Source organism: Molothrus aeneus, chromosome 2, assembly GCF_037042795.1.
Source record: "Molothrus aeneus isolate 106 chromosome 2, BPBGC_Maene_1.0, whole genome shotgun sequence".
Lineage (NCBI taxonomy): Eukaryota > Metazoa > Chordata > Aves > Passeriformes > Icteridae > Molothrus > Molothrus aeneus.
Genome location: NC_089647.1, coordinates 28425447 through 28448181, shown reverse-complemented (window position 1 = coordinate 28448181; position 22735 = coordinate 28425447).

Here is a 22735-nt window from a genome sequence, read left to right as displayed (position 1 = left end):
AGTGAAGGTTTTCTGGATTTTAGTAAGGCTTTCATGCTATTTCTCACAGCAGTCCTCTGGACAGGCTTCCTATAGAGGAGGTGAATGCCACAAGCCTGTCAGTTTGAGAGCATTTGGACAATGCCCTTTAATAACCTGCTTTAACTTCTGGTTAAGTTTGGATTTGGTGATTGCCAAAGGGACCTTCCAACAAGAATTATTCTATTCTAATTTTAAAAGAAAATCAAACTGTGTTTCAAACATGAAAGAAACCTTGAAACTGTTTGTGTAGCCTATGAGACAACAGAAGAGGAGGTGAATGCTGGCCAAAAGGTCACCTGTTCTTGGAGCCACTTGAACGGGCTAACTGAGGTCAATGAGTTTGGACAGTGTCACTGAGAGTAGGATTTACCTCATAAAAATGCAACGGCTGTGGGCTGTTTGTGTTACATAATAACTCTTTAGATAAACCTGTTAGAAAAAGTCACTCTTAAAAATACAGTCATTTATGGTAATGACTACTTTCCTAATACCCTATTAGCAGTGCTGCATTCCTAGGCCTGTTATCTATGTAATCATCTAGAAGAATGTCCCAGACAGTTCTACATGAAATTCCAGTTCCTGCTGGACAGTGGGGTGCTTTTTAGATATCTGAATAAACAACTTTGATGAAACATGAGCTGATAGCACTTGGCCTTTCCTACATCAGGAATGCAGGTATTGTTGAAAAAAAATTATGCATGTTCTGATGATATATGCATAATCTAATGGTACTTTACAATTTGAACAGGAATAATCAAAATATATATGATAATTTAAATTAATAAAATCCTGGGGCAAATCAACCTAGTCCTATTTTAATGCACACAAGAATTACAATATATTACTCCTTAAGATACAGTCAAAGTTTTCAATTAACATAGACCTGCTGGGGAATATGAGATAACCAAAAGGGAAGCCCTACCCTACAGGTTATAAGGTTGAAAATAAGGACAGGTAGTACAAGTTATCCAAGGCCATTCACTACAATTAGATTTCAAGGTTACATGATGCTTTCCTTTCTTATTTTGTGAAACTGGGGTAACGTGGCCTTGGCCATACTGTGGCACAAAGGCAGCTCACTCAGTGCCCTGTCAGAGAATGCCCAGTGACATGCACAATGCAGAAAGATGACAGAGGCTTCTTCAATGCCAGGATCAGATGCACTCTGAAGTGGGTACAACTTACATGTACACTCAAGTATATAAGGCAGTGAAGTGTGCTTGCTGGGGAGTGGTGCCCTGTGCAGCAGCACATAACAGCACTGATGATGGGAGAATCTGCAGGACATTTAACTGTCCCTTTCCTGGCAGAGCTTCACCTGGAGAATGCTGTTCAACAGGTCTCTTGCATCTCCCACTGCATACAGGAGATTCATGCTGCTGGACATTGGTATGAACATAATCTACCTTACAAAAAAAAAAAAAGAAGAGCACCCTGAACAAAACAAAGTAAAAACCCAAGGTCTAGATTTTCATTTTTTTCATTGTAGAAAACTTACTTGTCTAGAAGCAAATTGCATTTCTTATGTAAAGCAAATTTTGTTTTTGTTGAAAACTTCTCTGATTTCTTCCACTATGTGAAGAATAGGATCATCCTCTTCTTTCTAATTTATTGTTTTAGAAAATCTTCCCTCTATGTACACACCCAGCTTCTAATCTTCCTAAAAAAAACAATTTAAACAGTCTCATATCACATTTTCTTTATGCTTTAAATAAGTTTTTATATCCATTCTTACATCCACCTCATTTATTAAGATATGATGACCAAGGCTGAATAAACTCCTTTACAGACTGGGAGGGGAGAAAATTTTCTGGAGGATGTTGGCTCTGTAACTGTTCACTTCTCTCGTTCAGCTTGTGGCTGCTTCCAGCCCTAAGCATTACAATATTCCCATTGTTATTTTCTTCCTATTCTTAAATTACCAAAATTTTAAAAATGAAGTGGCTAACAATGGAAGTATTCTAACATCCCACCCCTTTCCTCTTTTCAGACATATTCCATTAATTTCATTATTTGCTTTGAACAGTTCATTAATTCAGTGGCATTAATTAGTAATAGAGTAGGAGGGCTTAGAGGAAAGGTTTCCAGTTGCTAACCTTCTAGTTACTAATTGCTGGCCCTCTGGACTTCAATTCTCAAGCCAAGTTTTACTGCCTCCATGTTCATGAGCTCCTTGGGTGCAAGCCTTAATCATGATTAAGCCAGATACAATTACAGTATACACACCCTAAGACTTAATAGAATAAATAGCTGATCAAGCCAGTCCTGTGATTCACTTGTTTGGCCACCCACAGGAAATCACCCACACTGCAGTACTCAGTTTCCCCAAATACCTTGCAAGAACAGGGTCCACAGCAGGTACTATGTCAGGATTGTGAAATTTTTTTATCCTGACAATAGTTGGAGGGTTTTTTAACTCAGGTTGTATTCTGAGAATCCAGTAGCTCACCTCTCTCTCCTAAGTGTTGTTTCAGAAACACAGATGCTGTGGCCCCTGTGCTATGACTCCTGAAAATTAGTCACAATGATAATTGTTATGTGTAGCTCCCTGCAATTAAGGATGAGATACTTCTCAGATAGCTAAAGCTCAAAGGAACAAGTTTAGTGCCCATTCACCAAGCAGACTGCTAGTGAATAGTTCCTTTGCCAGCCTAATTTCAAACTGTTTGGCTATCCCCCACCTCACAGGATGTCACTGCCAGAAAAGAAGGATGCCAAAGGCCTGGCAGCAGTGCCAGATGGATCAGCAGTGGGTATGTTGTGTCTTGGGATGCAACAGCACACCACTGGGATGGGGTGTTCAGACAAGGAGGGCTCAGCCTCACTCTTGTCTGTGCCCCAGGTGTGCAGTCATCTGTACCTCCTTGTGCTGGGGTTAATTCATGTTCAGCTCACAACAACACATCGAGAGCCCATCCAGCTGAAAACAGATATTTTTCTCAGTTTTCTTTTCTGCAACAAGCTCACATCTCTTCCTCAGCTTGCAGGAAAGCAACGTTAGCATTAGTGCTGGCACAAGGAAGGTGATGAGTGAATGTAGGTGGGTTGGGACACAGGGAGAAGACTTCTGCAGTGGCATTCAAAGCACATAACCTCATCTAACTGTGGCCACACAAATTCAGCCTCACTGAAAGGTCAATACAGCTTTCCATTGGCTGACTTTCTTCCCCTAGGACCTTACATGGGCACGATGGAACATTCCTGTAATCTTTGTTTTACTCTTCTCCACAGTCATACAATTTTAAAATGCTTTTAAAATTTGTCCTTCTCCATAAACATTTCAGCAGAGAAGAGAAAGAGATGTTATGTGATAATCATGGGTGTGACACACCAAATTTCTGGTTGCAATTGGGCCAAAGTTCAGAGTATGGCTTCCTCATGACCACAAATTATTAATGATGACAGGAGATTCCTATGATCCCTGTTGTGCTTTCCCTCACAATTTGGAGCTGCTGAATTCTCAGTTGTCAAAGTACCAATGCCATTGAGCTATAGTGTCCTTTAGTTTGCTTTTAGCATCTTTGGAATGCCCATTTCTTAACACCCAATGATATATGAAAGGAAGAACTGTTTCCAAGCTGTCTGAACAAAGCAAGTTTGGGACAGAAAACAGGTAAACATAGGGTGAAAAAAGCCCCAAAAACCCACAAAAAGTTGAAGCAAAATGCAGAAAGGTACTGCAGGCCTTGGACATACATTTTTTGCTGAAGTGCATTGATTTCATCCAGACATCTGACCTGAGTCCTGTCCCCCTGTAAAGTGTCTAAAAAGAGCTCCAGAGCAACCCACAATACTTAGGCAGGGCCATTGCCATGGTTCTGTGCCATCCTCAGCTGAACTCAAAGTATCACCTCCATCTCTTCTTCCCGCTCTTGTGTAAATGGCACTTCCCCTGTTCCACCTGGGATAAGGCTACCCCACCTACGGTAAGACTACCCAAGTGGGAATCATGCTTCTGCAGGAAATGTTGGCGCAGAAGAGTGTCAGGGAATTGCAACACTTGACTAAGGATGGAACTTGGCTGAGTTTCAGGGACAGACAGCCTGATGGAGAGTTGCTGAGTGAAAGACAGCAAGCACACCTCTTTCCCAAGCTACTCCCTCTTTTTAAAAGAGGCAGCGTTCTTCAGAGATTGTAAGAAATCTACTGTGCTTCCCATAGTCTTATTTATTCCACACAGGACTTTCAAAACATATTTGCAACAGAAGATTTCAAAGATAAACAGCAGATTTACAAGAGTACCAAATATTGTCAGGGGCTTCAATTTACCTCCACTTCTTTTCACTTTCTTTCTCTTTCATGTATATTTTGTCCCTGTCTGCAGAAGAAGGAACAGTATTAGTGACAGGAGAATGTGAAGATTTGCTTGAAGCTCTTCTGCTTTAAGTTTCTAGGCAAACTTCTCTCTTGTGTCTTTTTCTGACAATAGCCATCCCATCTGCACATGCTTAAAACCCAGCCCTGAGTAAGACCTGCCCATGGCCTTCAGCTTCCTTAAGATGCTCTTTTCCCCTGTTTGAGCCATCAAAACAAAAGTATATCAGCAGAGGAAATGAAAAGAAGCCATCTTCATAAGATCTCTTTAATGCTGATTTCTGTTACGCCTACTGAATAATCCCAGCAGGTACTTGCCATCCCTGAATGAAAATTTGATCATGCCATATTGGCAATAAAAAAACCTGTGAGGGCCCAGGAGCCAGGCTGTTGTTTCATGTCCCTCATGCTACTCAACTGAAGGAGCATGCAAAGAGCACCAACCCAAAACTGATGTGTGAAGTTCAGTTAGGTTACAGGTCTCTTGCTAAAAAGACATATCAAAGCCACAGCATCATCTGGCTGTCACCATAAACCAGGAACAGCAGCTTCATTCTCTAATCCTGAGCAGAAATCAAAGAAAACTCATTCAGATTTGTAAAGCAGGAGTTGGAATGATTGTAATCTGCTGAAGGTTTGACAGGCTGGCTTGAGTGAGGTCTCTGGGTACAGTCTGTCTGCTGAAGTGCATGAGGATAAACTCTGTGAACTCAGAGAGTCTCACTACCCCTGTGGACATCAGACTGGTTCTTTGCCCTCAAAGGAATTGCCTGGTGGGAGGGAGCTGTTCATGAACAAGTGTGAGAACCTGAGTGACTGGGAACATAAACTTCTGCTGCCTCTGGGCATCTGGGGCAGCCAGGATGAGAGGTCTGTCTTTGTCCAAAGAGATGAACAAAGGGGAAAGGTGAGCCTCTGTAACTCAGAATTGTATAGCTGCCTGTCATGATCCTCATGTGAGGGTCTTGATAAGTTCAGGTTCAGGGTAGGTAGGAACGTGTGTTCACACAAGCAAACTAAATTTATGTTTCACTGTTCTATTGATGGTTGTGACCAGCCTTTCCTTTAGGGAAGCAAGGATGCTTGTGTTCTCAGGACCACTTGAGAGAAATGTCAGGCAAACATAATTTGGTTTAGTCTTCTTAGCTGAAGGATAGTCCCTTGAAAAATGATTAAATATCAAGGGTCTGACTTTTGACCAGGAAAAGAAGTGGTAAAATCCTGCCCTGCCCATTCAGAACAAACTGTCTCACTTCCTAACAATCCTTTAGGTGCTTTGAAGAGCTGGCCCATTATCTTTACTCAGAAATGTCCATTTCCTGAAGTTCAATGAGAGCCTCCTGGGTTCCAGATTGTGCCTACTGCCTCTTGTCCTGTTGCTGGACACCACTGGAAAGACCCTGGCTCTGGGTTCTTTGTATCCTTTCCTCAGATATTTGTGCAGATTGATGGATCCCTTCCAGAGCCTTGTCTTCAGCCTGAAAAGTCCCAGCTATCTCAATCTTTCTCTGTACAAGGGATGCTCCTGTCCCTTAATAATTTTCATGTCCTTTTGCAGGACTCTCTCCAGAATGTGCATTTGTACTGGGGAGTACGAAGCTGGACACAGAATTCCAAGTGTGGCCTTGCCAGAGCTGAGTAGAGGGGAAAGATCATCTCCCTTGACCTGCTGGTCATACTTTGTCTAATGCAACCTTTTTTGTGACAAGGGCACATTGCTGGCTCAGAGACAGCCTGGTGTCCAACAGAACCTCCAGGTCCTTTTCTGCAGAGCTGCTTCCCAGCTGGTGGCTCCCAGGACATGCTGGTGCATGGGATTGCTCCTCCCCAGGTGCAGGATGAGGCACTTCCCCTTGTTGGACTTTATGAAGACCCTGTCAGCCTATTTCTCCAGCCTGCTGAGGTCCCTCTGGATGGCTGCATGCCCTGAAGTTGATCTAGTCCCTCCAGAGCAGACGGTATATATCCAGGAGAATGGATTGATGAAAAGATGCTTCTTTTTCCTACCACACCATTGTATTTATCTCAGGTGTATACTAAAGTGAATTAATGTGACAGCAGCTGTGCTGCCAAGTACAGCTATTTCCTTGGGCAGCTCAGCTCTATATCTCAATTCCATCTTATACAAAATGGGAGCAATAACACTAAATTTTATTTGTCTTAGCGTGACCAATTAGCTCCCAATCTTCAATGATAATCACAAACCCTACTATGGTAAATTACCTTTATGTTCTTAGTATTTTCTACTCTCCATACGCAAGAGAGGTAGGAAATGCTAAAGAGTTATTGTGCATAGCAAAGAAGGAGAATTATTTACATATGAAATTTGCTGTGATGAACTGTTGCAGGGGGTAAGAAGGTTACACTTTGCCCTGGCTTTAGCAATGCGTGTTTCAGCCTAGGTGGGCTATGGTCCCATCTCTTAACACTCTAACAAGAACTTTCTCTCAATTAGGATTTCATCATGAGTTAGCTAACTTTATATGAAGATTCATTCCTGCATTTCCATTTTCTCCCTTCCCTTCATAATGCAACCAAGAGCAAAAAATTTTGATATTTCAGGGAATCATAAAGTCATAGAGTGGTTTGGGTTGGAAAAGACCTTAAAGATCATCCAGTTCCAAACCCTCTGCCATGGGCAGGGACATCTTCCACTAGACCATGTGCTCAAAACTCCATTCAACCTGGCCTTGAATGCTTCCAAGGATGGGGAATCCACAATCTTTCTGGGAAACCTGTTCCTGTGCCTCAACACCTCACAGTAAAGAATTTCTTCCAAATGTTTAATCTAAGTCTCTCTTTTTTAATTTAAAACCCTTCCCGCAGTCCTGTCATTATCTGCCTGTGTAGAAGGTGATTCATGCTTTTTTTATAGGCTTTAAGTACTAAAAGGCTGCAATGAGGTCTCCCTGGAGCTTTCTTTTCTCCAGGCTGAACGTCCCCCGCTCTCTCAACCCATTTTCATAGAAGAGGTGCTCTGTCCCTTTGATCATCTTTGTGGCCCTGTTCCCAGACCCTTTTAACAACATTTGAGGATATTGATTTTATTATTTTCTTGTTCAGACATTTTCAAGTGTAATTCAGCTTTGGGAAGCAAACCCTAAATATGGAGCATGCACAGAACTTTTTACTTATAATCTATTCTTTGGTAGAATGATCTCTGACTCAACCTTTTTATTTGAAAATTAAAAATGTCTAGCTCCACATTAAGTGTTATTTTACAGATTTAACCTGATGTCTAAGAGGCAAGAAATCTTGCTTCATGTTCTTCATCCTATAAAATAAAGACTTGTAAAGTATGACAGATATGAAAACAATTAAATATACTCAGTTGTGGTGGTTTTCAAAATTATATGATAATGAATCTCCTCCCTGACAGGCTTGCTGACATTTTTAAAGCATGGAAATAACAAATACCTCAAGTAAGCAGACTCTTCTTGATGAAACAAGTATTCCAGGAATAACAATGTAGTGAGGAAGGTGATATTCACAAATCCTTCCCTGGAGAATTCAAGCACCATCTCTCAACACCATATTTACCAGTTCAATTACATCACTAAAGGTCAGTGGAGCCAGGTTCCCAAAAGGTGTGAAGTCCTGGCCATATTGATGACCCTGGTTACCTTTGCAACTCCTGTTATTTCCGAAGTAGAACATGGGGAGAACAACCTAAAGCAGCATTCTCATAGTTGGCTGAGGATAAGGAAAGAAAGTTGGGATAATGAAAAATATAGGTGTGATGGAGGGATTTTGATGGAAGAAAGAAAGCAAAAGACCTTCAGAAAGGGGAAAATGCTTAGTGAGTAAACAGAACTGAAGACACAGACCAGAAAAAAAATCAGAAGTAGGAGAACTCCAAAATTCTGAAGAAAGAAAAAAAGGAAAGGGAGAGGGAAAGAGAAAGGGAAAAGAAAAGAAAAGAAAAGAAAAGAAAAGAAAAGAAAAGAAAAGAAAAGAAAAGAAAAGAAAAGAAAAGAAAAGAAAAGAAAAGAAAAGAAAAGAAAAGAAAAGAAAAGAAAAGAAAAGAAAAAAGAAAAGGAGACCAAACAAACAAACCAAGAATATTAAGAGGAAATAATCCTGAAAATCAATGTAACTACAGTCTCTCATTTAGTCTTTAGGGAATTGGTTTTGAAGTATTAGAAATTATGATCTCATCTGCAGGGGGTTACTTACAGTAAATAATACCCTCAAACTTGTGGAATAATGTTCTGAGCTAGAACTGAGCTACCACAGGTCCAGCAGTTTCCAGTAAGTGTTCCTAACATGTTTAAAATCCCTTCTGCATTTCTGCTTGAAAAGCAGCCCTAACACTGAGATCTGGAAGCATTCAGTTCATGCTGCAAATGAGGCTGCTGAGGTCAAAGCAGATGGCAGATCTCCAAAGTGATACTGAGGCCAGAAATGGGGTTGAATTAATTTTGTTTTCTGTAACTACAATGTATCTGAAGTGCATTTATGAAATAAATGGACACTTTCACTGGAATCTCAAAGATGTCACCTGTTCAGATGTATTATTCTTCCATTTAAAAAGGGGAAATACAATAAACCTCACTTAAAGGGAAAGGAAACCATGAAATATTAAGTTTTATGTAGTATCTCAATGCTGTTGTAGTTCTGATTCAAATGCAGCTGTCTAAATATTTACCACAATACAGAAAAGGTTCCCAAGTGGGTGAAATTGCCATTAAAAAGTAGACTACTTCCAGAGAAATCAATGTCAAAATGTGTACCTCTAACTATTTCTGCCTTCAGAGGTCATACAAACCACTAATCTGCAGTCATTATTAATTCAGACAAGTGGCACATGCATGTTTAAAAAGTAAGAAATATCTTATCACAGGAACATCCAGCTAAGCAAGTGCTAAGAAAATAAATTTCCTTGAAGCATAACACTGCAGGGGCAGGCATCCAATATAAGTGGCAGAGATCTGTATGTCACTAGTCAGAGAGCCAACAAGTTCACTCTGTAACTGAGAGAGGCACTCAAAGTAGGCTGAATTCCTGCCTGGAACAGTCTCCCATTATGGACCATTGAGAAAACCTGACATTGAGCAGTTTCCTAATACTTACATGATGAAAGTTAAGGGAAATCCACTGGCTGATGTCAGAAATTAACTGAGCAGTTTTAGCTGGAATCAAGCAGATGGCCTCATGTACAGAAATATGCCTGACTTCCATTGCCATTGTTTGTATGTTTTCCATGATCTTGCATTTGTCTATGAGATGCATTTTTTTTTATTGTTTGTGTGATTAATTTAAAGTTTGATAAGTTTGTGACCGGGACTATAAGGTAGTATAGTCTAGTTACAGTGAGGAATCAACCTCCATGACCCTTCCTGGCACACAGTACCTATAATTTAGTACCCATAATTTAGACTCTTTTACCTCTCTGCACTAACAAAAGAAAAGGCTAACATACCTCTCATCTTGAAAACAAGCTCTAAGTATAATTCTATTAGCAAACACCTACATCACCTGTATATGAGGAATGAAGGAAAAGCATTTAAATGTGTTGTTCAGTTGCATCACTTTCCCGAACAAAGAGCCTTTAGACAAGGCAAGTACAAAGGGTCTGTTGGAGGAAACAGCCCCACATGAGCACATTGCTAGGACATCACTGCTCTAAACAGAGGAATTAATTCACTTAGCTATGCATCATTTTATGCTAATTCATTAGCATCATTTGCCTCATACATATGGAAGCTGCTAGCCATCAGTGGCGTCTGTAATTTTACAATTATTATTAAAAATTAAGATCTGGCTATAGAAAACAATAGAAGACATATTGCCTGAAGATTCCATGCAGACAGAGTTGTTGTCTGAATGAGAAACAACAACACTACTGATTGCTTGTATGTCCAATGGGAAAAACAATCTTGAGAAAGAGGCAGTTGTAAATTATGTGAATATTTATGGGCTAAAGAGAGCATTGTCAACATGGAAAATTGACACTAAACAATTTAACCCTACCTGCTGCTCCTGGAAAGTGCCAAATTTCTGCATTCAGTCAGATGCTGTGGTACAGGAAATGCTCATTTCTAATGAGTGTTCCAGTCAATCTTATTCTAGATCAGCTAACTCTCCACAAAGAGCCAAATTAAAAATCTCAGTGAAACTGGACCACATGACATTGTTATAGAAGGTCTTGATGGGAAGACAGTTCTGTGGTTGGAATATGTAAGAACAAAGGGAAGTGAAATTTTCTGTGTTGAGGTCCAGTAGTATTTTCTTGTGCAACTTTGGACAGTATTTAATTTGAACACATAAGGGTCTTCAAACCTTGTGTGCCTGATTTGAAAGTAAGCTCCCTCAAAAGTACAGGAATTTTAAATGAGTCTTCATTACAAGTCCTTGAATTTGACTATTGCTAGGATGAATAATTATGTCCCTCTCCATAGGATATGTCAAGTGTTTTGACATCTTTGCATGGTTAAGGATATAGAAATGTAAAATGTTAATGGGAACTCAACAATCAAGATAAATTGACAGGAAGCTGGATGAAAGCCTGTTACATATTGCGCACTCCTGAAACCAAACGTGAGGAAGGTTTTCAGGTGAACTGACTGTATGATTTGGCCTTACAGACCAAGATGCAATCACAAATTGGGAGCATATGTCCAGCATTGTACATCTGCATGTGCTTCCACTTATTGAGGAAAGCTTTTACCAGAACAGCCAGGGAATAGGAGCTCTGTAGTACAGGACTTCTGATGAGCTTCATCTGTTGCCTAAAAGTACCAATTCAGACATTGTTCTTTTAGAGACAGATGCTGAAGAAGAGTTGTGGGTTAAGAGGAAAAGCTCAATGTTTTCAAGATGTTTTACATTTACAAAGCAACTTCTATCAAAGGTATGCGAGACAGAAATATGGAGAAATGTAAACCCATTGTCTTCTCTATTCAATTCTTCTATTACCGTCTAAATAGCTGAGTAGAGTCAGCAGTCACCTATATATACACACATAAACACAAATTCTATTCTCTCTTTCTTCCCACACTTAACTTCAAAGTTAACTTTGCAGTTCTGAGTCCTAATTTATTGAATTTACTAAATGCATTTAATTTCTCCTTTTTTTTTTCCAGTTCAACTTATTCATTATTATTCTGCAGCATTCATATTTTCCTCAGAGTAGAAGCTTGATTCATATGTTGTTTCTCTTTGAAGCCGGGAGATCTGAATACTAACATGGCCCAACATGAACAGGTACTGGAAATGTCAACTATAATTTGACAGTATATGAAGTAAATTAGGCAGCTATTATGAGAAAAAGCTTTTAATCTGACACCACTCAGCTAAAAGCATCATCAAGATATAAAGGCATCCCTAAAAGACTGCCACCAGACTGAATACCTTTCATAAGTGCTGAAATGAAAATATTATTACAGAAGCTGAAAGTGAGTTCATATACACGAGTGTGCACGCATGAATATTCACAAAGTGACAGGCTCACAGATATGAATGAGGCCTAAGCTCAGAGTCCTTCATATGCTTATCTAGAGGAAAACATTTATTTTTCTGATCTTCTGTAGGGAAACTGCTGTTCCTAGTAATCACTGTGGGAATAGCCAGGACTCACTGTTCCCCTTCAATGATCAATAGCTTTTCTAGCTTGCATTTTTCTGTTTCATTCCATGTTCTCATGGCCACTTCTCTGCCTGTAATGAGAAATCAGAACTATTTCTTCCTTCTACCTTCCTCAGCTTGTGCAGGATTTTTTCATCTCTGCATTCTTTGGAGTCACTGAGTTCATAGGGAGAAACATAAATAGTGTTTCTGCCTTTAACTCCTCTGATCCTCTGCTATCTTCTTCTTTTATCTTTAAGAATTTTTAAGGTTAAGGCAAAGCAATACTTCACACCATGTCTGGCAGATCAGCTACTGAAGACTGTTGTTTTCTTCTATTTATGCCTTAACCAGAAAGCAAAAAGAAAAAGGCCTGGCAAAATCTGATGTGTGCAATGTATTGGATCCATCCTCATGTCACAATGTTTTAGGGTTTCCTGTCACATTTGCTACATGTCTCTGGGAAACATCTCTTTCTCACATATGTACTGGCAGTCTCTGAGCTGGGAGAGAATCATGAGATTCAGCTTCATTGCTCATTTTAGCCATGGGCTGGCCCAGGATGCTGATCCGAAAAAAACTCAGCCACAAAGGAAAATTCAGAATGCCTCTTAATCCCATTCACTTCAATCTCTGCTGTGCCAGGATTTCAGTATATATTAATGAAAATAATTTGCGCGTCTATTCTAGTAAATATGGGAAATGTTGGACCTAATAAATCATTGATTCTCTCCTTTCTTTTCCACCTACTTATACTGAGTTGTAGCTTGAAAGAGTAATGAGTGCCTTTATTTTCCAAGTACTGGGTACCTTTGATAATGCCTGGAAGTCCCCCAACATTGTTCTATTAGACAATAGACAATGTGAAACAATGTCTATTGTCTTGTGTATTGTCTGACAAACAGAAAGAAGAAACAGTTTCTGGAAAGAAAAATTGGCAAAAATGAAGCCACATAGCAGTAGAAGAATAGGAATAATTGAAACCACATATTCAGATGGAATGATTCTTGTGTTTTCTCAAATGAAAAATAAATCATGTACACAGCTCTGGAGCAAGCTTAAGGGACTCTAAACAGATTCCTCCAAGCTGTCCTTTCAGCTAATAAAGAAAATATTTCAAATGTTCTTCATTGCTTTGACGAGAAAGAATGAATGCTGGGAGTTAGCAATGCTCTGCTGTCTGTAGCAGGAGCTCATCCTCTCTCTGTTGGCATGCCTACAGAAGTTGTTTCCCTTTTTGTGATAGTTAAGTCAAGGCTGAATGAACTCAAGTCCTTCATCACCATTCCAATGACAGTTGGGCCACTGATGTGGAACACACCTTCACTTGCTCATGCATAAATATCCTGTGAAACTCATGACTCCTCCAAGGCTAACACAACTCCCTATCATGACATGCTCTACTTGTTCAAGGCGAGATTAAGGAAAAATGGACTGTGGGCCATGGAGGCCTTTCCTTTCTTCTGCCTCAGACTGTGATGTTTTACCCATTTTAGTTAGGTGTTACCAAACTCATACATCCTGTGTGTGTGAAATGAAAGATGGAAATCTGAGGCAATGCCTTCATGTTCAGTGTAAAAATTTATCACTCCCTGCAGGTCTGTGATCCCCTGTACTGTGGAAACAGTGTTCCAGCTGTTTTAGGGGGAACATTCACCACCACCTGTGATGATGGTACAGAAACTTTTCCTTCTTTTCATATTGGCACAAAATACAGACATGATCTAAACTTTTTGGGAATCACTTTCTCTTTTCTCTTTTTATCTGTTTTCATTCTGTCTGTCTTCTATATCTCTATTTCTAGTCTGATCATTATTTCTTTTCCCTCCCTTCATCTTCTCCCACATGAAGCAGCACGTTTATTAGAAGTGTGGAATGCAAGAAAATAGAAAGACGGAATGGAGAAATTCTGGTTGTTCTAGTCAGGCAGTTCTCTGAACCTACAGTTGTGCTCTTACAGTTAAAAATTGCATTTCTGTTGTCTTGCATCTAACCCTCCAATTTGGAGCCCAATTTCTAGGCTCAAGGCTTGGAGATCAATTGCCCACTCTTGCAGACTGCTGGAATGATATCAAAATTCCTGGCCAAAGTGACTTATCTTGAGGTTTTCAGGGGCCAACTTTTTTGACATTTCTTTATAGATTTTAGAAAAAGATAGCATCAGGACGTTTACTTAGGTTTAACTTTAACTTTGTAAAACAATCTTTGGAAACACACTGAAATGAACTGTTTGAATGAAAATAATTTCTTAATTGTACCTAATTTGTTTTCTCAAGCGTAGATTTGAGCTCAACAGAAAATTTTCCTTTACAATTAAAATTATTGCATTTCCAGTTTCACATTCACAAAGCCATCTGAAAATACCCAGGTACTACTATAACTGCAGAGAACAAAGTAGTTTTCAAATATAGTGGTGCCTGAATGAAACAACTACACCATGGGGCCCAATTTTAATCTGCATTTTTACTAAGTGAACAAAAGTGAAATGAGGAGTGTCTGAAAACTTCATGATGTTTTGATGATAAAAATGCCCCTTATTTATTTGCTAAAAGTTATTTCTAACTACTTTTTTCTTATAATTCTGGGTTTGGTTTTTTTTCCCCCAAACACTTTTGTAGTTGGCTGAAATGTAAAAATGCAACAAAATTATGAGCCTTGGCAAACAAAATTTTGCATAAGTTCCCAATTTCTAGAGGCAAATGTTTTGACTTACTGAGCTGACATAATGAAGAATTAGGGTAATGTTAGAGGCCCAGTAAGAGACCTTTTTATCATTATGTTTTGAGAGAGAGCCACAAAGGGATTTTTTAAGTAGAAAAGCTTTAAATAATTGACAGCTGCTCAGTTATGTGCCAGTCTAGAAAATATAATTTCAAATTCAAACAGGATATGGAAAGTAAGAGCTGTAGCACCTCCCCAAGTGAAGGCCATTAACACAACCCAGGAATATATCTAGACACTCATTTTGCACATGAGATTTCCAGGGGAATCTAAGGATCCCTCCAGGTTTAAAATGCTTTAAAAATCCATGCTGCCAGATTTTGGACAGTTGCATGCATGTGTTGTTGAGGAATGATGGAAATCAAGGTGTCTCATGGTCAGAAACACAGGGTCGAGACTTTTTGGGAGTCTTCAGTATTAGACAAGATCTCTGCAAATTATTCAGCCAGAAGAATGGGCAAATTCTTTAGTACTATTTTCAGATCCAAAGAAAACATTATCTTCATATTATTTTCCTCATAATTTTTAAATTCCTTTGTATGGTTTGTTGGGTTTTGTTTGTGGTTTTTTTTTATTTGTTGTTTGTGTTTGGGTGGTTTTTTGAGTGCTACTTAGGATTATCACTCAAAAAATTAGGAATTGACAAGATGTCATGTCAATTAAATATAAGTGTAGTGTAACTTTGATGTTATATTGGAAATTTTCCTGGCATCTGCATGAATAAAGTGGAAAGGGTTTAGGTCCCAACATGACAGATCACCAACATTTCCATTGCTCCCTTTGTAAACTGCCACAGAGTACTTCTTTTTACATTCTCCAGCAGAGCTACATGTCATAATATCAGTTTCATGTTCTTTCTCAGCTTCAAGTGTAACAGGACCTGAGCATCTTCCTGTTCATTGTTAAGAAATATTTATTATAGCAGTTTGTGGTGTTTCCCCCTGTAAAATCATCTCCATTAATAAGATCTGAAGTCATCATGGGCTCTGTTCCAGGTACTGCATAAAACTGAGTTAGTAGCAAGCCACAGTAACTCACTGCATTGTCTGTGTTTATGTTTTCTGCACTGAGTAATATGTGGAAAACCCCTGAACCTTCTTCAAACCATTTGGAAAAATACTTATTTTCAGTGAGGTTCTCACTGCTTTAATTTGCCTGTGGATGTTCAGCAGAGTGTTATATCTGCAGACAACCTACTCAGCAGTGCATGATGGGAGGTCGAGAGCTAAGAGACAAAGTCAGAACAAGAGGGATTCTGAATGGACATAAGGAAAAGGCTTTTAATTATGAGGACTGTTCAGAACTGGAAGATATTTTGGAGAGCTTGTGCAGTTTCTTTCCTCAGAAGCTTTCAAGATCAGATTGGAGAAATCCCAGAGCAAACTTGTCAGACCTCATTGGAGACCCTGCTTTGAGAAGGAATATGGACAAAACAACCTCCTGATGTCTCCTCCAACCTGAAGTATTTCATGCCCTTAAGGACCTAGTTCTCTCTTCACAGGGACTGTGTCAAACAAAACAGATTGTAACTTGTTCTACCCATGCTCTGTATCTCCTCCTAAACACAGGAAAAATGGCTAGGGAAAAGATTCTCAGTTCTGTCCATGGGCTTCCCTCACTAACTGTTCTTCGGCTCATACAGCAACAAGGAAAGAAAAGTTGAACTAAACTTGTCTTCTTTGAAAACTAAGTAACTTCTTCTCATCTGGCTTTATGTTCCATATAACGAAATACTAACGAAATTTTGTATTCCATACTAAAAATCTCTAACTTTTTCCTTCTAAATTTTCAGTGCCAAAACCATGGATGAACCATCACTTGCAGAGAAGTGAAACAGAGGTTAGTCACTTTTGGATTTGTTCCATGCATTTGCTTTCCTTTTAATCACTTTTTTAAAACTCTCCTGTCCTTGCTAGATTTTGTTTTATTTATTGGCATGCTGAACTAGTCAAACAGGACTCTCACCATTGCTGACTTTTTTTTTATGTGTCACAGAGTTTTTCCCAGGTCTCAAAGGCAAAATACGCACGTAGGTGGCAAATGCAAACAGAGAAGGGTTACTTGTGTGCATACTGAAGTTGGCAAGTGAAGAAAATGCTCAGTGGTTACAAACAAGCAATTCTCACTTCTGTGTATGTTGGGTGTGTGTTTGATGTGTCCAAAATGAGTAGAAATACACTAACCACATGTAACAGGGTGTTTCTGGAAAGACAAATGTCTGCCCCTCTTCCTACTTCTTTCCCTAGGTTTTATTGCTGAACACAGCATCATATTGCCTGGAATATCCTTTTCATCAACTGGGATCAGCTGTCCCAGGTTTTTGTGCACCCCCAACCTCATTGCTGGTGGGGCATTTTGAGAAGAAGAAAAGACCTTGACACTGTACAAGAACTGCTCAGCCACAACCAGAACATCTCTGTCTTGTCAACACTCCTTTAATCACAATTTTACAGCACACCACCAAACAAGCTATTGAGAAGGAAACTAACTCTATCCCAACCAAAACCAGCATATTAAATTAATTTTCTCCATATATTATTGTGCAGGAAGCCTAGATGACAAATGACTAAATGACAACAGAAGATAGTGTGGAAGAAATCCCCAAATTAGTTGGCACAGTAATAATATGAAACAAGAGTTCAGCTCCCAAATTTCTGAACTCAGCACCGATGTCAAATGAAATAATGGGAAACCCTGGAAAAAATGATTTAAAGCAGCCTGCATTAAGTACCCAGTTATCTTACATGTTTCTGTATCTTGTTTGCATACTCTTCATGCATGCCTATAGAAAATACTCTGGAAATTGTCTGACCTTTCCTGCAAGTCTGAACTCTGTAGTTCTCAAAATGCTTTTGAATATGCTACGCAACTACCACTAAAAACAAACATTCTAATAATAATGCAGCATTTCATCATTTCACCCTGAATGAAAGTCCAGGAGCAAAACCCTGCAATTCCTGGGTTTAAAAAAAAAGCAAATATGCTTTGCATAAACAGAAGAGACCTTGGGCGTAGGTGTCTTGAAAAAGTGATGATACATACACATGGACCTTTAAATGGATTTCAGTGGTTAGGGGTCTGCAAAGATGATAATGAAAAGCTGTATTGTAAATTGTTAATCTATCTCATTTCTGACCTTCAGCAATGTCACTCTGAATAACAGAGTGCTGTTCCCCAGTGCTGTGGGGAAAAATGATTATGCCCTTGTTCTCATAGTCATCACCATTTTAGTGTACTACTGTGCTACAGCAGGTGGTTATGTCTGTCTTAATTTCAGGGTATTTTAATTGGATTCTTTTATTTTTTGTTATGAGCCCATACTGACTGTACTAGTTTTCATACCTTTTGCACAGAGCTCAGGGCATGAGTGGAGGTGCCAGGCAGACAAGTAAATTCTAGGCTTCTTTGAATTGTAAGCTGTGAGGAATATCTCACAAGTTTGAGATTTTTTTCTGTGTTTTAGCCCCAGGAAAATATCTTTCTTTAAAGTCTCATTTTCTAACTGTCTGTGAACATTAGTTCCAGTGTTAGGTTGCAATGTGATGCTGAGAAGGGAACTTATTTGTTGCAGAGCTGCAAAAGACCCAAAAGCAGTGTGCAGGTAATAAATGTAATAAATGTAATTAATGTAATAAAACTAGGAAAGGTTTTGATTGTATCTTTTCCTGTCAGGGAGTGGCCCCAAACTAAAGAGTTTTAAAAGACAAATTGGCAGATTATCTCATACTCAAAGAACTATATGAAAGTATTTAGGGAAGGAGCTGCTGAAGTAGTGAAGAAAGAGAATGAGAGAAACAGAAAACTTCTTCCTTCCTTCCTACTGAAGAAAATCCATTTATAGAGGTATATAAAATATATATATAAGACAAAATATACATCTAGAGGAAGTACTGCATAGCATAGATCATCAAAATGGCTGTCAGAACCACTTATGACCAACAACACAGACACAACTGTTGTAAACTAAAGGATCTATTTAATATTATTGATATTAAATAATATTATCTGATATTAATAAAATAGAATAATATTTAAGATTATCAGTATCTAATATTGATATCAATATCTATTATTGAAAATCTTAAATAATACAATAATATTATTTAATATATCATTATCTTCTGACCAGTCAATAGGAGAGATGGTGGCTCATAAGCAGGCACAAATAAATACAAAGATTTTATTAATTTAGTACTTTATTAATTTGTCATTCAATTATATGCCTGAATCTTTGGACTCAAGTCTTTGGAAATTACTGGAGAGTTAAGGTTTAAGAATAGATCTTGCCAAGAAGATACTGTTCCTGATAGAGCTCCTGACTACATCACTTTACCCTTTTCCTTTTATTAGTGATCAGTTGTGCTATGGTTCAAAAATGCCCTCACTTTGCAGAATTCTTATATATATATTTGTCTTTAAATAGATCACCTCTTGTGCATTATGAGGAGGTAGTTCTGACACTAGATCATTTGTGTTGATGGCTCAAGAAGACAAGCACCATGGTGGTTGCTTTTGCAGTTTGCCAAGGCAATGCTGCTTCAGATTCTCCCAGCACACTGTTCACCAACTACTGATTCTGGAAAGTCATCTTAAAAATGCTCAAAAATCACTTTCAATGATTCTTGCTTTACCTGAACAGTGTTCAACACTATACATCAAACAATCTTGAGAGAAAAATGTTGAACAAAGACATAAATGCAACTCCTGTTTGAAGTAAAGGAGAGGTGGAAATGCATTGGTACCATATGTAAAAAGCATTTCAAAATATCCTATCCTTGCCCTTCACAGAGAATAGGAGGAGAGCGTTGAGGCTGGTTGTGAAAAGGTGGTGGCTAAAGATCTTAGCACAACCAAAAAACCTGGACTGACTACATGTCTTTCAGCATAGGTTCCTCCAGACCATGAGTCTGTTGAAACTATTATGCTTTAAGCCCAGGACAGCAGCTAGGATCACCATCTGCTATTTGGTGAGCCACTCCTTCCAGCAGCCCCGCCCCAGTGAGATCAGTATTTGTTAAAGGTCAGTGGCTTTAGAATGAAGATCGATACCCTGATATCTATGTGCTGGCTGTCCACCGCCAATGCCAGCTGCTGACACAATGCTATGAAGCTGACCTTTTGCACACTGACATTTAGGATCCATTCCTGATTATTTCATATGTGGAATATCCTACAGTCTTCCCAGTGGGAGTGGGTGAGGCCCATCCCAAACACTGAGGCACAGGAGGAAGAGGCATGCCAGCAATCTCAAGCATCTCAGCAATATTTCCAGAGTATCATGTTAGAATGAGCCAGTCTCTATTGCTTTAGCAGCCCAGGACACTTTCCCCAGGAGACCAAGCAAATTAACAGGATAATAAGCTTGAAAAAAGACCTAATCCTCATCTGAATTCATTGGATTCTGTTTCATGTCTGTCATAAAAGAAAATAAGAGGAAGCACAATGGACATCCATGTGCAGAAGGAGCATAGATGCAGCTGCATCTGCCTTGTACCTCCTTGAAATCTAATCTCGTAATTTTATTATCTTTTAGTTGAAGTGCAAATAAATGATTTATTTGCCCTGCTATGTCCTTGGGAATTCTAGGAAGCAAACACTTTCTCCTCAGTTTTCCATCCATGACCCACACAGAACAATGCAGGGTATGGTGTTGCCAAATGGCTGTCAGAGCAGCTTGACTACACCAGTAAAAGAGTTGATAAGTATGTGTTGCAGATATCTCCACCCTGGAAGCCTGAATTTATTGATGTTTTATATTAAAGGTCTTAGATTTACTTGGAACTTCTCAGAGATTACTAAGAATCTCTTATTCTGATACTCTGATATTCTGATATTTTAGGCTGGCTGAGCTCACAGAGCAGTTTTCTTTCCTAGTCCTGATTCTTTCCAACATACAGCCTCAGTGAATTGTTTGCAATAACAGGAGAACGTCAGCCAACCAATGCATTTGATTAAGGAGTAGGAAGGTGTTCTAAGGACAAGGTTTTCATGTATGCAGAGGGTTGATGTTAGAGTGTGCTTCTTTTGAAGCAGCAGAGAGGAAACAATTTGCAATTATCAACTGAGCATAAAACAGTAGCAAGACCAGAGGGTTTTCATATGGCCCATCTCAGAGATGCTTGCTTGCATCTTCACTTGTTTCTTGTCTTGGATTGTAGATTTCTCAGGTCAGGACACAACTCTTACCAGAGAGTTCTCAGTGCACAGTGGCAAGCTTGATTTAAATTCTGTAATTTCAGAGATAAAGTTAACCTTATTCTTAAAATCAATAGTTAATTGCCCTAAGTATTACCCTAATCCTCTATGAACCAAGTATTTGTTGAATTGGCTCATTCCCATTTAGGAAGCTTTCAAAAAATCAACTTGAATCACATTTAAGAAGTGGTGCAAACATCAAATTCAGTGAACCATGATTATACAATGGCACATTACAAAACTGAGTTATCTGTATCTGTTTTGCATGTGCATTCCCAAGAAAACTCTGTATAAATGTGTATTTCATTGGAGTTGTTGCCTCACTGTCCAACATACATCATTCCATGAATGTGAAAGGACAACTTCTTCCCTGAAGAAAACTGCCCTGCAGTTTTCACTAAACTCTCAATGACTTTAAAAAACAGGGCCTTGACAGTTAATAGTTTGAACCAGAAATCAGTATTTGGAACATATACAAACTTTGTATAAAGAAATACTTGAAGTGGATTGCTGTGGAACAACAGATTTAATAAAAAAAAAAAATTAGTGTGGACCCATATGTGACAATACAAACAATTGATCAGCTAATGCCTACTATTGCTGCTAGAGAAGCAAACAAAAATTGGCTCCTGATTGTTATTTTAGAGACAGAGAAGCAGTTAAGGCACTCCATATTTTTATTTTCAGCAAAATATATATCATTTAACTACAAGCAAGTGGATCAAAACATTCATTCATCACATTATCATAAACTTCAGTAACATAGAAGACAGTTTGAGGTTAGCACTTTCAGAGAGGGGAGGAATGTCTGCTTTGAAATCATTGCAATATTGTTAGGAGGGAGAGGAAAGACACCTTGCAACAGCAAGGAGCAGCAATACTGTTTCAGAATTTTAGGATAGTAACTCCACCAAAAAGCACAAAACTTAAAGCAAATCTTGAAGCAGCACATTCATGCAGAATATTACAGAGAAAGTGCTTTGCCTCTGTGTGACTGCAGTCACTGCTGTTGCTGAGTCAGACCCAGACTGCATTGAAACAGCTCAAAGGTTATTCCAGTGCCTCCTATTACTTCATCACCTGATATTCACACGGGTGCATTCATGTATCTATGTCCAAATGCAAGAGGGTAGGTAGTCCACATTTACGTATAAAATTTAATATTCCAAACAACTGGTGTGCCCATTACATCTGCCAATTTTCCACACCTCTAGTTTTCTTCTGTAGCCATTTATCCTACAGATAAATAAAATCATTCTAAAAATGGTCTGCATCATTGATCATCAACAAAAGACTGGGGAATCAATTTACTATTGGTAAAATATTCTGCCCCCTTTTGCACAAGGGGGTCTTTCTCCAGGGTTTTGGTTTTTTAAAAATATGTAAGTCATTTTAGGAAACTGGAAGTCAAATTCCAATAGGAACCAGTAAGAAATGTTTTTACAGTGAAGGTGGTGAAATACTGGAACAGGTTTTCCAGAGAAGTGATGGATGCACCATCTCTGGAAGCATTCAAAGTCTGGTTGGACAGAGCTTTGAGCAACCTGATCCAGTTGAAGATGTGCCTGCTCAGTTTCTGGGCTACATGACCTTCAAAGGTTTCTTCCTTCTATGATTCTATGTTTGTCTATCCTATTTACATTAGGCAATTCCAAAGTCAGAAAATCAATCACACAGTTCTGATGCTGCTGTTTGCAGAGGTTCTATGCAGGAAGTTTGAAAGCTAAGGATCACAGGGTGCAATTTTATGAAAGAAGGCACTTGGAGAGCAGATACCAAAATTAAAAAATGGCTTACCACTGGTAACTGAGTTAGGTTCTGCCTCCTGCCATGTCAAAGTGTTGTTTTAATATCTAAGATCAAATCACTCAATATTTATAGCAATGAAGAAGAATGTAAAATCAGAACCAGGGCTTAC